This window comes from Kogia breviceps, chromosome 3 (genome assembly GCF_026419965.1).
Source record: "Kogia breviceps isolate mKogBre1 chromosome 3, mKogBre1 haplotype 1, whole genome shotgun sequence".
Taxonomy (NCBI): Eukaryota; Metazoa; Chordata; class Mammalia; order Artiodactyla; family Physeteridae; genus Kogia; species Kogia breviceps.
The window spans coordinates 105844059-105866482 of record NC_081312.1 but is presented as its reverse complement, the minus strand read 5'-3'; the positions used below and the strand labels follow the sequence as shown (position 1 = coordinate 105866482).

At 41.0% G+C, this 22424-nt stretch overlaps 1 protein-coding gene across 5 annotated transcripts in view; it reads left to right on the top strand.

Annotated features, from left to right (window-relative positions):
* The window catches only part of LOC131752016 (OTU domain-containing protein 7A), a 382320-nt gene that overhangs the window by 182561 nt on the left and 177335 nt on the right, over nucleotides 1-22424 (top strand). For all 5 annotated transcript variants that reach the window (XM_067029451.1, XM_059056030.2, XM_067029450.1 and 2 more), the window contains one exon: nucleotides 12239-12366. The gene's annotated coding sequence lies outside the window, so the exon portion shown is untranslated. The remainder of the gene's footprint in view (nucleotides 1-12238; nucleotides 12367-22424) is intronic.

Below are 22424 nucleotides of genomic sequence, written 5' to 3'. Positions count from 1 at the left end.
GCTGCTGAGAATTCTCCAGGGAGAAGTGGAAGGAGAGGTCTGTGCCCCCCCAGCCCCCTCCTCAGCTGCAGGTGTGAGAATGCCCTGAGGGAACTCATGAACACCCAGTCCAGGTGCACAGAGCAGTCACTCAATAAATACCAGGTCCCTGCCCCTTCTCTTGGGAATTCCTCAGGGTGTAGGTTCCAAGCCCAGCATCTCCTCTCTCTTCTCTGGGCCCCTGAGGCTCAGCAGGAAGCAGGCTGACCTGCAGGCCCTGCTCTCCCAGCCCCTCTCCCGTTTCAAGGCACAGGGTGTTCAGAGAAAATAACCAACCTGCTTTATTTCTACCCCACCTCCCATGGCTCCTCGCAAAGTAGGTGGTCAGTGAAAGTTTGCTGGTTGAATGATCAGCAAAGATTTCTTGCAGGATAAGGGACTTGAAGGGACCCTGGCTTGTGAAGGGCAGAGGGGCGTTAGGATACGTAGAGGGAAACCCGATGGAAAAACACAGCAGAACCTAGGTGGGAGTGGGAGGCACCAGGATCTGGGTGGTCTGAGGGAAGAGGCCACCCCCAGGGAGGCCAGAGAGCCCTTGTGTGTGGTGACCTGCCTGGGGCCACCTGGAGTCTATCGGGCAGCCTCTGGGCAGCTGGCAGCCTGGCTACCCTACTGGGTGACCGCAGCTCCTTTTTACCTGCTGTCTGCCAACAGTCGGGCCTGGGAGTGTGCTTGGTCTTCTTTCATCTTTAGCCCCTTTCTGTGCATATATATATATATTTTTTTAACATCTTTATTGGAGTATAATTGCTTCACAATGGTGTGTTAGTTTCTGCTTCATAACAAAGTGAATCAGCTATACATATACATATATCCCCATATCTCTTCTCTCTTACGTCTCCCTCCCTCCCACCCTCCCTATCCCACCCCTCTAGGTGGTCACAAAGCACAGAGCTGATCTCCCTGAGCTGATCTCCCTGTGCTATGTGGCTGCTTCCCAGTAGCTATCTATTTTACATTTGGTAGTGTATATATGTCCATGAAACTCTCTCACTTTGTCCCAACTTACCCTTTCCCCTCCCCGTATCCTCAAGTCCATTCTCTATTAGGTCTGTGTCTTTATTCCCGTCTTACCCCTAGGTTCTTCATGACCTTTTTTTTTTTCTTATATTCCATATATATGTGTTAGCATACGGTATTTGTTTTTCTCTTTCTGACTTACCTCACTCTGTATGACAGGCTCTAGGTCCATCCACCTCATGACAAATAACTCAATATCGTTGCTTTTTATGGCTGAGTAATATTCCATTGTATATATGTGCCACATCTTCTTTATCCATTCATCTGTTGATGGACACTTAGGTTTCTTCCATCTCCTGGTTATTGTAAATAGAGCTGCAGTGAACATTTTGGTGCATGACTCTTTTTGAATTATGGTTTTCTCAGGGTATATGCCCAGTAGTGGGATTACTGAGAATGGGAGAAAATATTTGCAAATGAAGCAACTGACAAAGGATTAATCTCCAAAATTTACAAGCAGCTTGTGCATATATTTTTACTTTAGAATAATGTCACCTTACAGCTGTGAGCCCCCTTCCATCCCCAGAGTATTTTCAGAGGGTCCTCCCCATCGGTCTCTACCAGGACCCTTGGAACAGCCCAAGCCCGTGGTAATAGATGAAGCAGAGTTGAAGTGGCGTCCCAGGGCCTCACCATCACGATGTCCAGGCCAGCCACATCCTGCCTTTCAAGACAGCAATACGGCTATTTGATTTTAGAAACTTGTCTTCCAGAACTAAAGTGCATGCAAAGCATCAACAGCCTTCCTTTTGGCTGATAGCCTTTCTCTCCCCTCACTATGTTCTTGATCTAAAGTTGCTTTTTTTTTTTTTTCGCCGTACACGGGCCTCTCACTGTTTTGGCCTCTCCCGTTGCGGAGCACAGGCTCTGGACGCGCAGGCTCAGCGGCCGTGGCTCACGGGCCTAACCGCTCCGCGGCATGTGAGATCTTCCCGGACGGGCACGTGAACCCGTGTCCCCTGCATCGGCATGTGGACTCTCAACCACTGCGCCACCAGGGAAGTCCTAAATTTGCTTTTAAATCACTGCAATGTTCTTGCATTTCTCTATGGAGGAACTTGCATGTTGAAAAGCACTTCAGCCTCCCAAATCTTTACATAATTTATTACAGACATATTCTGTGCTTGTAATATCTTACAGTACAAAAAGAGAATCTCCCTTTTGTTTCCAGAAGTTGTTACAGACTTTTCCTGAATTTAAATTTCTTGAACTTTAGCCAGGACATGCTGCAAGTTTTCATTCCCTTAGAGAACTGGAAATCAAACTGGGTTCCAGGAGGACTGAGGCCTCCACTTTTTTTCTGTGCCTTCCTGAGTAGCAGAAGAACTGAGTGGTCAGTTTGTGAATTAAAGCCTGTTTCATAGAAATTCGCTTTTCTTTTAAAGCTCTGAGGAAGGCTAAGAAAGAAAGCCTGTCGCAACACATGTGGGTGAAGGTTATGTGTGGAGGAGGGCCCTGTGTTTTTACAGCAAGTGAGCCAGGCATCCGAGGAGCTCTGGGAGCCCAGGAGATGCTGGGAGGAACAGAGAAGCTTCATGAAGAACAGACATTCAACCTGGGACGGGAGACCTCCCTCTCGGGGTTCTTGTGGGATTAAAAGAAATCCTGTGATGCATTCAGCCTGGTACCTTGTGTGTAGTACGTGCTCAGTAAATAGGAGCTGCAGTGAAAAACCATAATCATCACCTCTGCTAGAGTTTCTATGCCATCCACTAGCATGAAGTGGATGATGAACCTGGGGGAGAAGTTATTTAAAATTTATTTTATTGAAGTATAGTTGATTTACAATGCTGTGTTAATTCCTACTGTATAGCAGAGTGATTCATTTATATATATATATTTTTTTCTTTCAATCAATTATGGTTTATCACAGGATATTGAGTATAGTTCCCTGTGCTATACAGTAGGACCTTATTGTTTATCCATTCTATATATAATACTCAGTAGTACTCAGTAGTTTGCCTACCTGATTCTGAAATACTATTGTGGGAGACTTTTTATCCCACCTGGCACTTCAGACAAAGGCACCTCTCTCTGTGGAGGCTTGAGAGCAGAATTGATCAGCCCCATGTGGTCCCGCTTCTGTGGGTCCCTTTCCACCCACCTCCATGCCTGGCACGGGCTTCTGTAGGCTCCAGGACCCAGCGCCAAGGATGCCAGGGCTGTGCCCAGGCTGTCCGCTAGCGGGTCTGCCTCTGCAACTCAGTTTAGTGCCTGGTTACTTCCCCTTTCGTCTTGGGCCCAAATGTATTGAGAAACAAATTGGTTGTTTGTCCAGACCACTGGGTGTTTTACACTGACAGGTTCATGGTCCGAAGCAAGTCAGTAAAATTAAAATTTGGTACAACTAGCCCTCTTCTCTTTCACCTGGCCTTGACATTCCTTCTCTAGGAATCTTAGAAGTGGCTTTTTAAGATTGCTGCAAAATCTGTTGAGATTCTACTGGTTTTAAAGATTAATTACAGACTAATTGATATTGCAGTACTGTCTGTCTACTTGTCCAGGAAATATTCTCCCTTTATTGGGTGGGTGTTCATTCATGTTTTTCAGTGGAGTTTTATAGGTTTTTCAGATGATTCCTATACCTTTGTTATTAGTCTTTTTCATAAGGACCTTTTAGGATTTTTTGCTCTGCATATGACTGTTTTCTTTCTCTCTCTTTTTTTATTATAAACAATAGCATATGGACAAAGAAAGTGCATTGAAAACTATGTGGATGGTTTAAAGAACAAAATACACAGCCATGCACCCATTACACAGGAGGAACACAATTGTACCCCAGAATTCATGGATGTCCTCTGTCCCCAACCCACAGAGGTCACCCCTGTCCTAAATCACATATGTTTACACAGATCTCCCTCAACTTATGATGCGGTTACATCCCAATAAACCCATTATAAATGGAAAATATCTCGAGTCAAAAATGCATGTAAGGGGCTTCCCTGGTGGCGCAGTGGTTGAGAATCCGCCTGCCGATGCAGGGGACACGGGTTCGTGCCCCGGTCTGGGAAGATCCCACATGCCGCGGAGCGGCTGGGCCCGTGAGCCATGGCCGCTGAGCCTGCGCATCCGGAGCCTGTGCTCCGCAAGGGAGAGGCCACAACAGTGAGGCCCGCATACCACAAAAAAAAAAAAAAAAAAAAAAAAAAAAAAAAAAAAAAAAAAAAAAAAAAAAATGCATGTAAGGACTTCCCTGGTGGTGCAGTGGTTAAGAATCCACCTGCCAATACAGGGGACACAGGTTCAAGCCCTGGTCCAGGAAGATCCCACATGCTACAGAGCAACTAAGCCCATGTGCCACAACTACTGAGCCTGCGCTCTAGAGCCCATGAGCCACAGCTACTGAGCCCATGTGCCACAACTACTGAAGCTTGCGTGCCTAGAGCCCATGCTCCGCAGCAAGAGAAGCCACCGCAATGAGAAGCCTGTGCACTGCAATGAAGAGTAGCCCGCCCACTCGCTACAACTAGAGAAAGCCTGTGCACAGCAACAAAGACCCAAAGCAGCCAAAAATAAGTAAACAAACAAATAAATAATGCATTTAATACATCTAACCTACCAAAAATCATAGTTTAGCCCAGCTTCCTTGAAACATACTCAAAACACTTATGTTAGCCTATAGTTGGGAGAAATCCTCTAACACAAAGCCTATTTTATAATAAAGGGTTGAATATCTCATGTAATCTATTGAATACTGTACTTAAATCAAAAAACAGAATGGCTGTCTGGGTCCAAGATGGTTGTAAGTATATCGGTTGTTTACCCTTGTGATGGGGTGGTTCACTGCCACTGCCCAGCATCTCGAGAGAGGATCGTACTGCTTATCACTAGCCTGAGAAAAGATCAAAATTCAAGAGCTACCATATGATCCTGCAATCCCACTCCTGGGTATATATCCAGAGAAAAACATGGTTCAAAAGGATACATGCACCCCAATGTTCATTGCAGTGCTGTTTACAATAGCCAAGACAAGGAAGCAACCTAAATGTCCATCAACAGAGGAATGGGTAAAGAAGATGTGATACATATCTACAATGGAATATTACTCAGCCATAAAAAAGAATGAAATAATGCCATTTGCAGCAACATGGATGGACCTGGAGATTATCATACTAAGTGAAGTAAGTCAGACAGAGAAAGACAAAAATCATATGATATCATTTATATGGGGAATCTAAAAAATAAGATACAAACTTATTTACAAAACAGAAACAGACTCACAGACTTACAGAATGAACTTACAGTTACCCTGGGGAAAGGATGGGGGGAGGGACAGATTGGGAGTTTGGGATTGACATGTACACACTGCAATATTTAAAATGGATAACTAACAAGGACCTACTGTATACCACAGGGAACTCTTCTCAATACTCTGTAATAACATAAATGGAAAAAGAATTTGAAAAAGAATAGATACATGTATATGTATAACTGAATCACTCTGTTGTACACCTGAAACAAACAACATTTTTAATCAACTATACTTCAGTATAAAATAATTTTTTTTTAATTTTGAAGTACAGTTTCTACTGAATGCATATAAATGTCACACCATCTTAAAGTCGAAAAACTGTAAGTGGAACCATCGTAAGTCTGGGGCCGTCTAGATTGCCTAGCTAAACAGTGCCTGGATCTGCCTGCTATTTGCACTTTATATAAGTGGATTGTGTGCATTCTTCTGTGGCTTGCTTCTTTCCCTTAATATAGTTTATCTATCCAGCCAGGTTGATGCCTGTAGCCACCATGTACTCATTTTCCCTGAAATTCGGATTCCATTCTGTAGTTGATGAGCATTTGGTGGTTTCTGTGCTAATAGGAGCTTGTGTCTGCCCTCTGGTGCATGCGTGTGAGGACCAAAGGATGTGGGAGAGTTCCTGGGATGCAAGTGCATTACATCTAGGTCAGGACATGCAGTTTGTGCCACAAACAATTGCACCACGTTTGCCTTTGACCAGCATCAAAAGAAAGTTACATTTTCTCCATATTATTGTCCATACATGGCATTGTTCATTTAAAATTTTTTCCCAGTCTGGTAGGTATAAACTATTATCTCTATGCGGTCTTATTTTTCATTTATTTTCATAAAAATTAGATTGTCAGAATTTTTTCCGTGTCTATCACTTTTTTGTTCTTGCATTTCTGCAAAATTTCTACTTATTTCGATGGCCCATTTTTCCATTGGGTTGTTTGTCTTTTCTTATTAAATCTTAGGAATGCTTTAAATCATCTGAGTACCATTCCTTAATCAGTGATATGTTTGGTAAATATCTCCTCACAGTATGTGGTCTGTCTACTCACTTTCTTAACAGTTTTAATACTTTTCACGTGAAGCAGTTTATAATTTATTTTAGCCATACTTATCATTCATTTCCTTTATGATGTGCTCTTGTTTGGTCTTATTTAAAAAATTCTTCCTCCAAGTCATAAGAAATTTCCTATATTCTCTTCTAGAATTTATGTAGTTTAGCCTTAACTTAGAAATTTATTTTTGGTATGGTGGGGGTCCAATTTCATTATTCAATTTGCATAATCACTTGTCTTAGCATTATATAGTGCAAAGTCTGTTCTTTTCCAACTGATCTGTAAAATCATCTGTCATGTATCAAATGTCCATATATATGTGATCCTTTTTCAGGTTTTCTATTCTGGGCCGCTTCTCTATGTGTCTTTCCCTGTACCAATGACACACTCTCTTAACTTCTGTCATTTTGTGATGAGTCTGGTTACCCTGTAGGGCCTTTCTCCACCTCACTCTTTTTCTTCGATGTGCATTGGACTTTGAGCTTCTAAATACACTTTGGAATTAATTTGCAAGTCGTACACATGTGCACACCCCCCCATACCCTCCTACACACATGCCCTTTAAGATATTGAATGTAATTATATTGAACCTATAGAAGTATAATGTTTCCTAATCTATATCTCCACTTATTCAGACCTACTTTATCTCCATGAGGTTTCTGTACACTTTTTGTTGCATTCAGTCCTGCATACTTTATATTGATGCTATTATAAATGGCATTTTTTGCTTGATCTTGAAATCTTTCTGGTTCATACAGAATTGATTTTGTGTATTAATTTTATATCTGAAAACTTTTATTAACTCTAATAATTTATCAGCAAGATTATTTTCTATGTATAAAGTCATATTATCCACAAATAATGACAGGTTTCTCCTTTCTTTTAAACTTCTCATACCTTTTATTTTAATTAATTAACTTATGTGTCCTTACTGCACTGACTAAGACTTCGAGGAGATTGGTGACCTTCAGTGGTGATAGTGTGACCTTATCTTATCCCTGATCTTAAAGGAGAGGCAGTTAGCATTATTCAACATTTCACCATTAAGTGTAATATTTGTAGTCATTTTTTGAAAGATATCCTATATCAGGTTAAAGAGCTTCTTTTCTATTCCTACTTTGCTAAGAGATATTTTCTTTTATCATGAATGAATGTTGAATTATATCAGTGTATATCTTTTGAAATGGTCATCTGATTTTTCTCTTTAATTTATAATGTGGTAAATTTATAAGGTCAGACTAGCCTTAAACATTGGTTTTATTTTGTTGACTATTAATATTACTTTAAGATTTTCATTTTTAATCTTAGAATAATATAACTCACTTTGTCCTTTTATTTTTAACCTTTAGTTTTTAATAACAATCAGTTGATTAATAATCTAAATAAATACTAAATACCATTTCTTTTAACTCACCAGTGCTTATTGTATCTCACCTTTTCCTGTTGGATTTATTTTTCTTTTTATTTGAGTATTTTCTCTGTAAATGTTTTCAGGAGTCTGTGGACAATGAATTTTCTGAGCCTCTGTGTGTCTGCATACATACATCACCTTTTGTCCATATAGTCCTAGGTTCCAAATTTTACTCCCCTCACCCCCTGTCTTAAAATATATTTCTCTTTGAATGCTGTGTGGCCAATGGAACAGTCTTTAATTTGATTCTCATTCTTTTGTGTGTTTGTTTATTTTGAAAATATTTTACTATGGGAAGATATACATAAGATAAAATGTACCATTTTAACCAATTTTAAGTGTCCATTCAGTAGTATTAAGTACATTCACATTGTTGTGCAACCATCACCACCATCCCTTCCTAAAACTTTTTCATCTTACCCCATTGAAACTCTTTATCCATTAAATCCTAACTCACAATTCCTCATCTCCCAGCCCCTGACAACTACCATTCTATTTTGTGCCCCTAAGAATTTAACTACTCTGGCTACTTCACATAAGTGGAATCATACAATGTTTGTCCTTTTATGACTAGCTTATTTCACTTATAATGTCCTCAAGGTTCATACATGTTGTAACAAGTGTAAGAATTTCCTCCCTTTTTAAAAAATTTTTTATTGGAGTATAGTTGATTTCCAATGTTGTGTTAATTTCAGGTGTACAGCAAAGTGAATCAGTTATATGTATACATGTATCCACTCTTTTTTAGATTATTTTCCCATATAGGCCATTACAGAGTATTGAGTAGAGTTCCCGGTGCTATACAGTAGATCCTTATTAGTTATCTATTTTATATATAGTACTGTGCATATGTCAATCCCAATCTTCCAATTCATCCCTCCCCCTCCTTACCTCCTGGTAACCATAAGTTTGTTTTCTACATTTTGGAAGATCTAAGTAGACATTTCTCCAAAGAAGACATATAGATGGCTAAAAAGCACATGAAAATATGCTCAATATCACTAATTATTAGAGAAATGCAAATCAAAACTACAATGAGGTATCACCTCACACCGGTCAGAATGGCCGTCATCAAAAAATCTACAAACAATAAATGCTGGAAAGGGTGTGGAGAAAAGGGAACCCTCCTACACTGTTGGTGTGAATGTAAACTGGTACAGCCGCCATGGAGAACAATATGGAGGTTCCTTAAGAAACTAAAAATAGAACTACCATGTGATCCAGCAGTCCCACTCCTGGGTATAGATTTAGAGAAAACATAATTTGAAAAGATACATGCACCCCAACGTTCATTGCAGCACTATTTACTGTAGCCAGGACATGGAAGCAACCTAAATGTCCATCAACAGAGGAATGGATAAAGAAGATGTGGTTCATATATATGATGGAATATTACTCAGCCATAAAAAAAGAATGAGGGGACTTCCCTGGTGGTGCAGTGGATAAGCCTCCATGCTCCTAATGCAGGGGGCCCAGCTTCAATCCCTGGTCAGGGAACTAGATCCCACATGCATGCCGTAACTAAGAGTGCACATGCACAAATAAAGAGCCCACGAGCCTCAACTAAGGAGCCCTGGAGCCACAACTAAGGAGCCCGCCTGCCACAACTAACAGCCAGTGCATCCAAATAGATAATAAGTAAATAAGTATTTTTAAAAATGTAATAATGCCATTTGCAGCAAAATGGATGGACCTAGAGATTGTCAACTGAGTGAAGTAAGTCAGACAAAGACAAATATCATATGATATCGCTTAAATGAATTTCCTTCCTTGTATGGATAGACCTTATTTTGTTTATGTGTTCACTCATTGATGGGTACTTGAGTTACTTCCACCTTTTTGCTATTGTGAATAATTCTTTTCCTTTTTTTTTTAAACGGAGGTATGTCACATCACACTTTTGGGGTCTCAGACAGCATCTTCAATTCTTTTTTAATTTTTATTTATTTTATTTATTTATTTTTGGCTGTGTTGGGTCTTCGTTGCTGCGCAGGCTTTCTCTAGCTTCAGTGATCAGGGGCTACTCTTCGTTGGGGTGCACGGGCTTCTCATTGTGGTTGCTTCTCTTGTTGCGGAGAATGGGCTCTAGGTACACAGGCTTCAGTATTCATGGAGCATGGGCTTAGTTGCTCCACGGCATGTGGGATATTCCTGGACCAGGGCTCGTACCCATGTCTCCTGCATTGGCAGGCGTATTCTTAACCACTGTGCCACCAGGGAAGTCCCTATTGTGAATAATTCTGCTGTCAACAAGGCTGTACAAATATTTGTTCAAGTCTCTGCTTGAACAGATAAACCCAGAAGTAGAGTTGCTATATCATATGGTAATTCTTTGTTTAAGTTTTTGAGGGACCACTATATTGTTTTCTATAGAGGCTGTACCATTTTACATTCCCACCAGCAATGGAAAAGGGTTCCAATTTCCCTACATCCCTACCAACACTTGTGATTTTCTGTTTTCTTTTTAAATAATCATCCTAATGGCTATGAAGTGGTATCTCATTGTGGTTTCAATTTGCATTTCTCTAGTGATTACTGATGTTGAGCATCTTTTCATGTGCTTATTGACCATTTGTATATCTTCTTTGGAGAAATGGCTATGAAAGTTCTTTACCCATTTTTAAACTGGGTTGTTTGGGTTTTCTGTTGAGTTGTAGGAGTTCTTTATATATTCTGGATATTAATCACTTATCAGATATATGATTTGCAAATATTTTCTCCCATCTCATTGGTTGCCTTTTCACTCTGTTTTTGGTATCATTTGATATGAAGGTTTTAATTTTGATGAGGTCCAGTTTTTTGTTGCTTGTGCTTTTGGTGACATACCCGAGATATCATTGACAAATCCAACGTCATGAAGATTTTCCTCTATGTTTTATTCCAAAAGTTTTATACTTTTAGCTCTTACATACTGTTTTTTTGATCCATTTGAGGTAATTTTTATATATGGTGTAAGGTAAGGGCCCAACTTCATTCTTTCATATGTGGATATCCAAGTTTTCCCAACACTGTTAATTGAAAAGACTGTCCTTTCCTCATTGACTGGTCTTGACACCCTTGTCAAAAATTACTGGACCATATATGCAAGGGTTTATTTCTAGACTCTCTATTTTATCCCATTGATCTGTCTATATAGCTGTCTTTATGCCCAGACCACGCTGTTTTGATGATTATAGCTTCATAGTAAGTTTCAAAATCAGGAAATACGAGACCTTCAACCTTATTCTTCTTTATCAAGATTGTTTTGGCTACTGATTCTCATTCTTTTGCATTTAGTGTCTTCCCATGTCTGTTTAAGAATTCAGCTAGGTTTATGAAGATGTGTGATTTATCCGTGTGGATGGGAAAAGTCAAAGGAGAAACCAGCTGGGGGTCTGGAGGCTCAGGACCTGCAGGGACAGGGCAGGCCATCCCCGGGGTCTGGGCACACCCCCTGACAGGGGCAATTCCTAGATGCAGGTGAGATCCTCAAACTTCACCCAGAACCTAGGTGTTAACATGGAGGAAAGCAGGGTCCCTGTACCCCATGTGGTATAGTCTCTGTAGGGTGCACAGAGGTGACCCAGCTCCTTCCCCTCACCTGTGCAGTCATGGCCCTCCTAGATCACAAGCATCCTGGGGGTCTGATGCCTGCAAGAAAACCCCACATTGCAGATAAGCAAGTGGATCTCAGGTGTCAAGATGCTGTTCATAACACTTGCCCCCATCACCACTGGGGATCACCTTGCCCTCACCTGGACTGAGGTATGGTCCACAGGGACCCTTCTGACTCAGGATGCCATCGATGATACTTTGACCCCACACTGGAGCCTGGTGCACCCCACCAGGAACGAGGAGTGGTTATCAGCCTGACCTCTCAAATTTCCTGAGGATCACACCACGATCCTGGCAAGGATGATGAACAGCTTCCTAACTTTGTTATTCCCCATGGACTATGCCACCTGAGGTTCTCCTGGGATGTCAGAAGTCGGGGTTCTGTCTGTGAGCCCCTCTGTGCACCTGCCCTGGAACATCAGCATAGCCCATGAACTTCTCATGGCTCTGACCCCACACTCATTTCTGTGAGTCGACACCTGCCTGAGAGACTTTTCCATTTATCCTGACCTACCTCCCAATGCCTGTATTTATTTAAAAATTAAAGGGTGGGATGGTGTGTGAAGGAGGGAGACTCACTATCAAGACCATTTCAAGTTCAAATTCTATCTTGATTGTGGTGGTGGTTACACAGTTGTATACATTTTGTCAAAATCTATATACTTAAAATACATGTATTTTATTGTATGTAAATTATTTCTCAATAAAGTTAATTAAAAATTTTTAAAAGACCATTTCAAGTTCATACCAAATATTTTAAATCATTTTAAAATTTGAAATATACAAATTTTAAAATATTTTAAAAATTCTTAAATTTTAAATTCTCACTTTTAATGGAATGTGAATATTCTCTTTTATTCTTGTCTTTTCCAGAGTTCTCAGGGACTGTGATCTCATGCCATTCACTGGGGCAGTAATGGGCCATTTCCAGCAGGGACAATGCTGCGTTGCCCCGGGTGCCTAACTGCCACCCACCTCCAGAGAATCTCAGTGTCTGAAAAGTAAGTCCCGTGTTCATGGGGTCCCTTGGGACCGTGCTTGGGGGACAAGTGCAGTCAACATCTCCAACAACAGAGCTTGTAGTGGTCCTGGGAACAAATGACCTGAAAATCAGGTTTAAATCCAGGGAGGAATGGTGTGTTAATTTATCTGCTAAAGTCCATCGAGAAGAAATTGTGAAATGAATTTCATGTTGCATTAAGATTTGTGTTTAGAATAGTAAACATCCTTAAAAAGAACGTGGCTGTAGTTAATGACCAACAGGTGATTTGATTTACACTAGTGCAAAATTTATTAAGCAACTTTGTTGCCATCTGTAGCTATCATGATTGATTTTTTAAATATTACAAGAGTAATTTAAACAAAAGACAAAAGTCTCATCTTAACATACTAATTGCTTTTATTTTTAATGTTCTTTGTTCTTGTCCAAAAACAGAATTTTTATCTAGCTGATATCAGAGCATAGCAATTCTTTTGCCTTATGACTCTTCAAACAAATATCTTCACTTACTTTTTTGCCTACTTTTCTTTTGATAAACTTCAGATTTATAGGAAAATGGAAAAATAGTACAGTGAATACATACAATCTTCACTCAGAGTTACCAGATGTTTACCCAAATACACACGTGAACAGATACATACATGGAAAGATTGTAAATATGGATTTGTGTGTTATGGATGTGTGTTCAGTTTTTGTCTCTGAATCATGGGAAAGTAAGTTGCAGACATCATGACATACTTTGCGTATATCTCCTAAGTTCATAGACTGTCTTCTTAAACGATGGTATACTATGATACCATTATCACTGTGGAAGTCAACACTGATAAAGTAATATTATCTAATATATAGTCCCAATTCAAATACCCCTGGTTGCCCAAAGTACTCTTTATAGCTGTTTTCCCTTATCTAGAATTCAATTACATGACATGCACTGAATCTGGTTATGTCTCTTTAAACCTGAACCAAAACTTTTTGTGATGTTGACTTTTTTTTTAAGAATCTAAGCCATTTGTTTTATAGAGTATCTCACAGTTGTCTGACTGTTTCCCTCCTGCTTAGCTCCAGGTAGACACCTCGTGTATTTGCCTCACATCAGTGGTCCCACCACATCATCGTGACCTGGTATTGGTAGTGACCGGTTCACCTGGCTAAGGTGATTTCTGCCAGAGCTCTCCTTTATGACGTTACCGTATTTATTCTTTTCTAATTAATAAGTAGTCTGTGGGGTGAGCTTTGAGACCATGAGAATATTCTCTTTCCCAGATAATTTTCACCCAATGGCTTTAGTATCCATTGCTGGTTGTATTATGATTTTTCAGGCCATGGGAATATTCCCTTTCCCAGATAATTTTCACCCAATGCTCAATCAGTGCATCAGACTTTCTTTCCTGTCACATAGTCCTTCATTTTTCGCTTTTTCTACGGCTGTGAGATATCACACAAGGGAGTATCTGGGTGGTCAAGAGAAGGACTCTGAAATCAGACCACCTGAGGTGTGCCCCTTGTCTCTGTCATACACTGACCAGATGACCTTGGGCAAAAGCTTCACCTCATAAACCCTCAGTGCCCTTGTCGTTAACTCTGGATACAAGAGTCAGTCCTGAGAGAGATGTCCCGCGGGTCTGGAGCCATGGTTGGTGCTCACCGGGTATTATTACAGAGGCAGGGAGGATGGCTAAGTGCCCATTGGGTACTGCACCACCCCTGAGATGGTTTGTAAGCCATGGAAGCTGATTAAGACCTTTGGCCAAAAGGCTGATGAACCTGAACAACAGAGCAGAGGATCCCCCTGGTCTGAGTGCTCATAAACGTAAGTCCCTGCAGTTAGAAGGTTGCATAGAGAAGCAAACTCACCATGGCAGGAAGCATCCATCAGCGAACAATGTCCCAGTGAGGTGCCTCCACCCACTGTTCTGATTACTTCTCATGCTCTCCGTCACAATCCCCTCCTCCCTGCCCCATGCCTGGACCTCCCTGGCCTGCTGTCTCTTTGCATTTCAGTCACAGGTTACTAATTGGACTTCTTGTCTGAAGGTTATTAGATTTCCTTCTGTTTAGATTAAGTCCCCATGGTTTTATTGAGCTCTCTGGCCATGGAATCTTCCTTGAGAATGTTTTAGAAATTTTACCAAGGAAATAGCTTGTGAATGTACATGTGATTTACAAGCTACACATGGACATGGATTAGACTGGGTCTTAAGGAGGAATGAAAAGATTGCCGCTGGAGAACACTTCTGGCTAGAGTATCTTCAAAATGCTTCCTCTGTACATTTTACTTGTCTCGTTTTCTTTCCCGCAGTGCTTTTGTTTTCTTTTTTTAATGATTGAAGTATAGTTGATTTACGCTATTTTGTTAATTACTGCTGTACAGCAAAGTGATTCAGTTTTACATATATATATATAACTTCTTTTTTTATATTATTTTCCATTATGGTTTGTCACAGGCTATTGAATATAGTTCCCTGTGCTATACAGTAGGACCTTGTTGTTTATCAGTTCTCTATATAAAAGCTTACATATGCTAACCCCACCCTCCCCCTTGGCACCATTCCCCACAATTCTTTTTTTTTTTTTTTTTTTTTCCCCCGGTATGCGGGCCTCACACTGTTGTGGCCTCTCCCGTTGTGGAGCACAGGCTCCGGAAGCACAGGCTCAGTGGCCATGGCTCACGGGCCCAGCCGCTCCGCGGCATGTGGGATCTTTCCAGACCGGGGCACAAACCCGTGTCCCCTGCATTGGCAGGCGGATTCTCAACCACTGCGCCACCAGGGAAGCCCCCCCACAATTCTTAAAAGCAGATGAGGGATGCTCTGATAAAGGATGCCTGTGGCTGCGTCCAGCGTGCTTCCTGCTTGTCAGGCTGAGCTTGCGGGATGTCTCTGTGGTGTCACCTCTTCTCCTGCCTTCTGGGGTGATGCCAGCCTGGCTGGCCCGTGGTTAGCCAGGGCAAAGGCTAGGTCCTGCAGACCCGGGGGTGACACCTCTGTGTGGGGCATGGACCCCAGCCCAAAGCTCCCCTGAAGTCTCCTACCTCCTCCTTCCATTGTCCTTCTTAGCCGTTCACGAGCCGGGGACCCTCTGCCTGTCTCTGTGTCCCCTTGGGATGAGCTCCTTGGGGAAGGGACTGGGGTGCAGGTGTGACATAACACTTGATGGGGATGGGTGAAGCACAGTCGAAAATCAAATCTCTGCTTCTGCAGAAACACAGAAGAAATCACTTGGGTTTCTTTGTGTTTTTGAAATATAGTTGATTTATAACCATTGTGTTAGATTCAGGTTACAGCACAGTTATTCACTTATGCATATATATATAAATATATATATTCTTTTTTTACATTCTCGTCCATTATAGGTTATTACAAGACATTGAATACAGTTCCCTGTGCTATACAGGATGTCCTTTGTTGGTTACTTGAGTTTCATTTGAACACATGGGTAGAAATATCAGGGCTGCCTTTTTTCCGTTTCCCAAAGTGCACCCTGGGGAATTTCTGCCCACTTGGAAACCTGAGTTACCTGGTTTGTGTAAGAGGCACACTCCCAACCAGTGTGCTTGAGGGTGGCACAGAGACGGCTTGAAGCCAAGGAGAAGCCCCTCTTGGAGAAGCCTCCTCCCAGAGGTTGGCAGGTCCTGGGCCTCGCGGGGGGCCTACCTGGCAGCCCTGGGCCGGGACCCTGAGCCCCTCTCTTCCTACTCCCTTTTTTCCACTTCCTCGCCCCTGACGGGAGCTGCGGCGGTTGGGGTGGCTGGGGGAGTCCTCTCCTGCAGCTGCTTGCCTGAGTCCTATAGGAGCTCATGTTTTTCTGGGGCAAGTGTGAGCAGGGCACTGTATTTGTCTGTGTCACATGCACCCACACCTCCCCAGGAAGGACGGGCCCTGCAACCACTCTGGGCTAGCTGGCATATCCAGGCCGTGAGGAAGGGCGGCGGAGCCAGGGACCTGAGGTCCACTTGGGGGACCAGGCTCTGCCCACTGGTGCCAAACTGTAGGGCCTTGGCATGGGGGTGCTGTGATCCACCCATGTGAAGCGTCAGCCCGTGGGCTCCGAGGTTCCAGGGTCTCAGGGTCAGATGTTCACTCCCACTCTCTAGCAGGGTGGCCACGACCCCGCGGCTGCCCGGGTGGGTCAGCAGTGCCCGGGGAGGCTGTCCTCCCAGCAAAAAGAAAAAGAATTATTGAAATCAGTTGCCTCAAACTTGCTCTGACATTTCCTCCAAAGCTGCAATGCTTCTTATTTGGTCTTGAGCCAATGTTTTGTGTTTGAGTGAAACTGGTTTCACCATTCTTGCCTCAGGGGAGTTGGACATATATATTTTCTGCTTAAAAATGCTGTTTCTTTCTTAACTCAAACAGTTGATCCCATATCTTTAACTTCGTATGCATCCATTTAAGTATAGAAACAAGCTTTTAAGAATTATGAGTTCTTTTTTATTTACAAAACAGAAATAGACCCACAGACATAGAAAACAAACTTACAGTTACCACCGAGGAAAGGGGGTGGGGGATAAAATCAGGAGTTTGGGATTAACACATACACACAACTGTATGTAAAATAGATGACAAGGACCTACCATATAGCACAGGGAACAATACTCAATATCTTATAACAACCTATAAGGGGAAAGAATCTGAAAAAGGATATATATATATATATATATATATATATATATATATATATATGTATGTATGTATAACTGAATCACCGTGTAAAGCAGGAATTGCTATCCTCATTTCAAAGGTGAAGCAGTGAGAGCCGGGGACGAAATTGATTGTCCCAGTTTATTTGCAGGGCTGTGTGCATTTTTATTTTAAGATAAGTGTTCGTAGTGACTAAAGATTGGAACTCAGGTATCCAAAGAACACAATTAGTAGCTTAAACACATTCAGGTCATAAATTTGTCAGGTTAGTATAGGAAGCTGGTTGGGTTCTTAAAAATCTACCTATCTCAATGTCAGCTATTATAAAATGCTCAGAGCATCCAGGTTGATGGATGTCTATAAATGTCTTTTTCCTTTTAATTTGTTTGTTCCTTTGTTTAGGTAAACTGGCTTGTTCTGTTTGGAGAGATAGAAACTTAGATAAGACTGAATTTTACCAGTCACTAGCACATGAATATTCAACTAATAGGAGCCTGTTAAAAAGCCCAAAAGCTGAAATTCTCCTTTGCTTGTGAAATTTAATTATGTTTTAATGGAAAAGAACTATGACATCTACTCCCTTTGTTTCACTTACTGTAAGTATGCTGGAAACTTCCAAGTGTAAATGTCCAGCTCACTGGAACTTCTATCTAAATGTCCCTTAGCCCAGGGGTCCCCAACCCCTGGGCCGCAGACTGTTAACTGTCCTCAGCCTGTTAGGAACGGGGCCGCACAGCAGGAGGTGAGCGGCGGGCGAGCAAGCGAAGCTTCATCTGCCTCTCTCCATCGCTCCCCATTGCTTGCATTACACCTGAGCCACCCCCCATTCATAGAAAAATTGTCTTCCACGAAACCGGTCCCTGGTACCAAAAAGGTTGGGGACCACGCCTTGGACATCATTCCCCACCTCCTCCTTAACACACACACATGCACACACACACACACACACACACACACACACACACTTATGCAGCCATACATATATACTCATGCAAACACACATATATGCATCCACACCCAACATAAACACAAGTACACACACTCACATGCTGACACACAGAAGCTCACACACACATACTCCTGAACATATGCACAAACTCACACGTGAACATCTAAATATACACACACATGGTCTGTAATTCACTTGGAGTTAATTTTTATATGTGGTGTGAGGTCTAGATTGAGGTGTTTTTGTCTCTTTGCTTTTCCATATGACTGTCCATTTGTTCCAGGACTACTGTTTGAAAAGTCTGTCCTTTTCCCATCGATTGCCTCTGTACCTTTGTCAAAATCTCAGTTGTCTGTATTCTGTTCCATTGAACTGTGTATCTGTCCTTTCCCAAATGCCACGCTGTCATGACCACAGTAGGTTTATAATGCATTTTTAAACAGGTAGCGTGAATCCTCCAACTTCTCCTCTTTTATTGTTTTGGCTAATCTGGTTCCTTCATCTTTCCATATAAGTTTTAGAATCAGCTTGTCCATGTCTACAAAGAATCCTGCTGGGATGTTGAATGGGATTGCATTAAATTTGTAGATGATTTGAGGGTAATTGACAACTGTATTGTATTTTACAATCCATGCAAACAGTACATCTCACCATTTGTTTTGGCCATGGTTGGTCTCTTTTGCTGTCTGAGTTTTGTGAGCTCCCTACAGTTTTGTTCCTGGAATATGTACTTGCTCTGTTGATCTCCAGGCCTATAAACACCCTGTTCTATCTTTCTGGCTCTGTCCATACTTCCTCCACCCACACTCACATGAAGACCAGGTCTCTTCCTCTTCAGCTGCAAAATTCCTAGTTCTTCTGTGGTTTGCAGATGAGAGGTAACTTCCTCAGCCCCCCCTAATTCTCTCCTCCATGACAACGTAGGACAGGCTTGTCTCTCTCATAGCACTAAGCACCACATAATGTCACTGCTTCTTTAATTTGTTCTTTTCAGCCACCAGCCTGAATACTCTTTGAAGGCAGAGCCCAGGCCTGATTTTGGATTGTATGCCTGGCACATAACACAGAGAAAGGGCTCAGTTAACAGCAGTTGATTATGGAAATGTAGAAATAAAGAAATGAAGGGAAATGAAGGGGGAAGATAAACTAACAGTTAATGAGGCTCTAGTCTGTGTCAATCACTGTGCAGGGCAGAGATAGATAAATAGATTGATTGATAGAGAAAAATTAGATGGACAGAAAGGCAGTAAAACAGATAGACATAAAGATGTAGAGGGAGAGAGAAAGATAAAAGAAGGTGGACAGACAGACAGACATTCAGACAGATAAAAGCAGAAAATCAGATGAATACATCGACAGACATATATATGTAGATAGACAAATGGTTTGAAAGACAGACAGACATAGAGACCAGCAGATAGACAGACAGTTACTAGATTAGATAAACAGTCAGATAGACAGATAGTAGTAAGATAGATAGAAAATCAGGAAAAGGGGAGGTAGACTGACAGTGAGAAACACAGATATTTATATGAATATATAGTGAGATAAATAAACATATAATCAGATAGACAGGTAGCCAAACAGAAAATGAGAGAGATTGAAAGCTAGACAGATAGGTAGGTAGATAGGTGAGTGACAGTTACTAGATTAGATAAACAGTCAGATAGACAGATAGTAGTAAGATAGATAGAAAATCAGGAAAAGGGGAGGTAGACTGATAGTGAGAAACACAGATATTTATATGAATATATAGTGAGATAAATAAACATATAATCAGATAGACAGGTAGCCAAACAGAAAATGAGAGAGATTGAAAGCTAGACAGATAGGTAGGTAGATAGGTGAGTAGGCAGATATGTAGATGGGTAGAAATAGAGAAGGAAGGGAGGTAGGGAGGGAGGCATAATATTTTTATTTTAGTTAACAAAATTCTAAGGAAGGAGTGGTATATTCCCCACTGTATAGATGAGGAAATAGATTCAAGGGGCTTTAGTGACCGTCCAAAGGTCATTCTTGCAGAGAATGGCAGCACCCAGGTCCAATTGGCCTGGCCTTTCTTCTTTGCTTCTCCAACTCCCATCACTGCCTGACCAGTGTGAGACTTTCCTTTCTCTCGTTCCCTTCTGCTTCCATACTTGAGCCCACCTGTCATTTCTTGCTTACCTAATTGAATAGTTTCCATGAAAAACAATGCTTCAAGTAATGTGTATTATATGAGCACAAGGGCAGAGAGCTCAGAAGGCCAGAAAGTGAAAGGAGGGCTGTGCCTCCTTCACACATTTTCCTACACATGAGATTCTTTTTCCCTTCAATACTTTTAATTATTCTTTAATACATGGACATTCTCATGTGCCTTAGAGAAATTTTCATATTGACACCTCTGAGACACGTCATGTCTTGGTGCCATAGGTGATGCAGCCATTCCCCTTTGACAATCATTTTGGATATTTCCAGCCGTGCTGCAAGGAACATCCTTATTCACACATCCTTGTGCACTTTAGCAAGGCTGACTCTATGGAAGATACCAAAAGGCAGAATTACAGAGCTACAGGTTATTCACATTTAAAAAATTATATACTGAACAAAATGCCCTCTACTGACCTCACCATGAGCCCCATATATTCCCCCTAGCCGTGGAAAAAAGGACCCATTTCACCTCACCAGAGCTGATCTTTTCAAACTTAATTTTTTGAGGAGCCATTCTGGTGAGGTAGGGGTTGGGTGGGCATGGTTAATGGTTATCTTATTGTTTAATTTGTATTCCCCTCATTATTACTAAGGTTGATTATCTTTCCATATACTGATTTGTCATGTGAGCTTCCTGTAAACTGCACATTCATAAAATTTGCCAAATTTTTCTTGTTCCATGTGTCTTTAATTATTCAGATATGTTCATTATTTATTCTGAATGTCAATCCCTTATTTATTATATATTTTCCAAAATTTTCTCCTGTTCTATCTAATTTTGATGTTTTTACAGGATTTTTTTGTCATTCAGAAGTTTGTTTATTGATTTGGCATTTTTGCTGTTATTCGTTTTATCAAATTTTTCTGTGATGGGCTTTTGCTTTTTGTATCTTAAGAAGGCTTTCTGTATGAGTCAGGGCAGGCTAAATGCTACGACAAACATTCCCCAAATCCTAGTGCTTTAACAAAGTACAGTTTTATTTTTTGCCATATGTCAGCCCAGAGTGGGTAGCATGGAGAGCTCTCTCTCCCATTCTCTCTCTCTCTCTGTCTCTCACTCTGTCTCTGTCTCTCTCTCTGTCTCTCACACACACACATTTTCCATCCTCTCTCATTAGTCTCTGTCTACCCCTTTCCACACTACTTTAATCAGGTACTTTATGTTTGACGTGTGGTGGAACACACTTCTGCATCCACTTTGAACTTTATCAAAAGTGCTTTGGAATTTCTTGCCTCTTTATTCTTCTAAGTTTTAGAAACTGTCAAATTCCATAACAATTCTGTTGTGATGGCATTGAATTTATTGTAAGAATTAGAATCTTAAAAATACAGTCTTCCCATCCATTTATTTTTCTTTCTCTCCTTCAGTAAAGATTGTTTTCTGTCCAAAAAAAAAGTTTCTTTCATGTTTGTTGTGTGATCCCTAGTTAATTATAGAAATTTTTAATGAAATGGATATTTTTGTTTTTTATAAAAATGATTAATTGGCTAATGTTAGTATGTAAAAAAGGTATTGATTTTTGTGTGTTGGTCTTGTTCCAGCCATTTAAAATGTTCTCGTTTGTTCTAAGACTAGGTCATGGGCTTATTCTGAACTTTGATGGCATTGCTTCTAAAGTTTGCATTATTAGGTAGGATAATTGTTATAAGTTTGGAATAGCCTTTAATAAGTAAAGGAAGTTTTATTCTATTCCTGGTTTGTTTTGAGTTAGTATAATGAAGGATGTGAGCTTTGGGGCATCTTTTGAGATGACCATATGGTTTTTTTTCTGGAAAGTGTTAATATAGCATATTAGCATTAAACTTGTGTTTGGCTGTTAGTAACAGAGAGATGGAATAATAGGGGATTTAGTAAGGGGTAATTTGCTTCTCTCTCATGAGTCTTGGGTGAGCATTTCATGGATGGCAACTCCACAAATGCCCAGGACTGCCTTCCTGCCAACTGAATCTCCCTGTACCCTTACTCCATTATCAGACCCTCGATGGGGCTGGGACTCCAGGGCCCTTTGACTTTTTATGTCTTTTTCTACAGTTCGATTCAGTTGCTAATATTTTAAGGTTTTTATCTATGTGTATAAATGACATTGGCTTGTGACTTTCTCTTTTCTGTTGCTTCTTTCTAATTCTGACATCTGAATCATTTTCTCTTCATGTAGCAACTAGGAATAAGTTCCGCTATAAATCACCAAGTATTTGACTTATTTGGCTTGAACAGATAGGTATTCATATGAGAAGAATGATGGGAAGTCCAGAGGGGTGAGGTCTAGGGCCTGGGCAAAT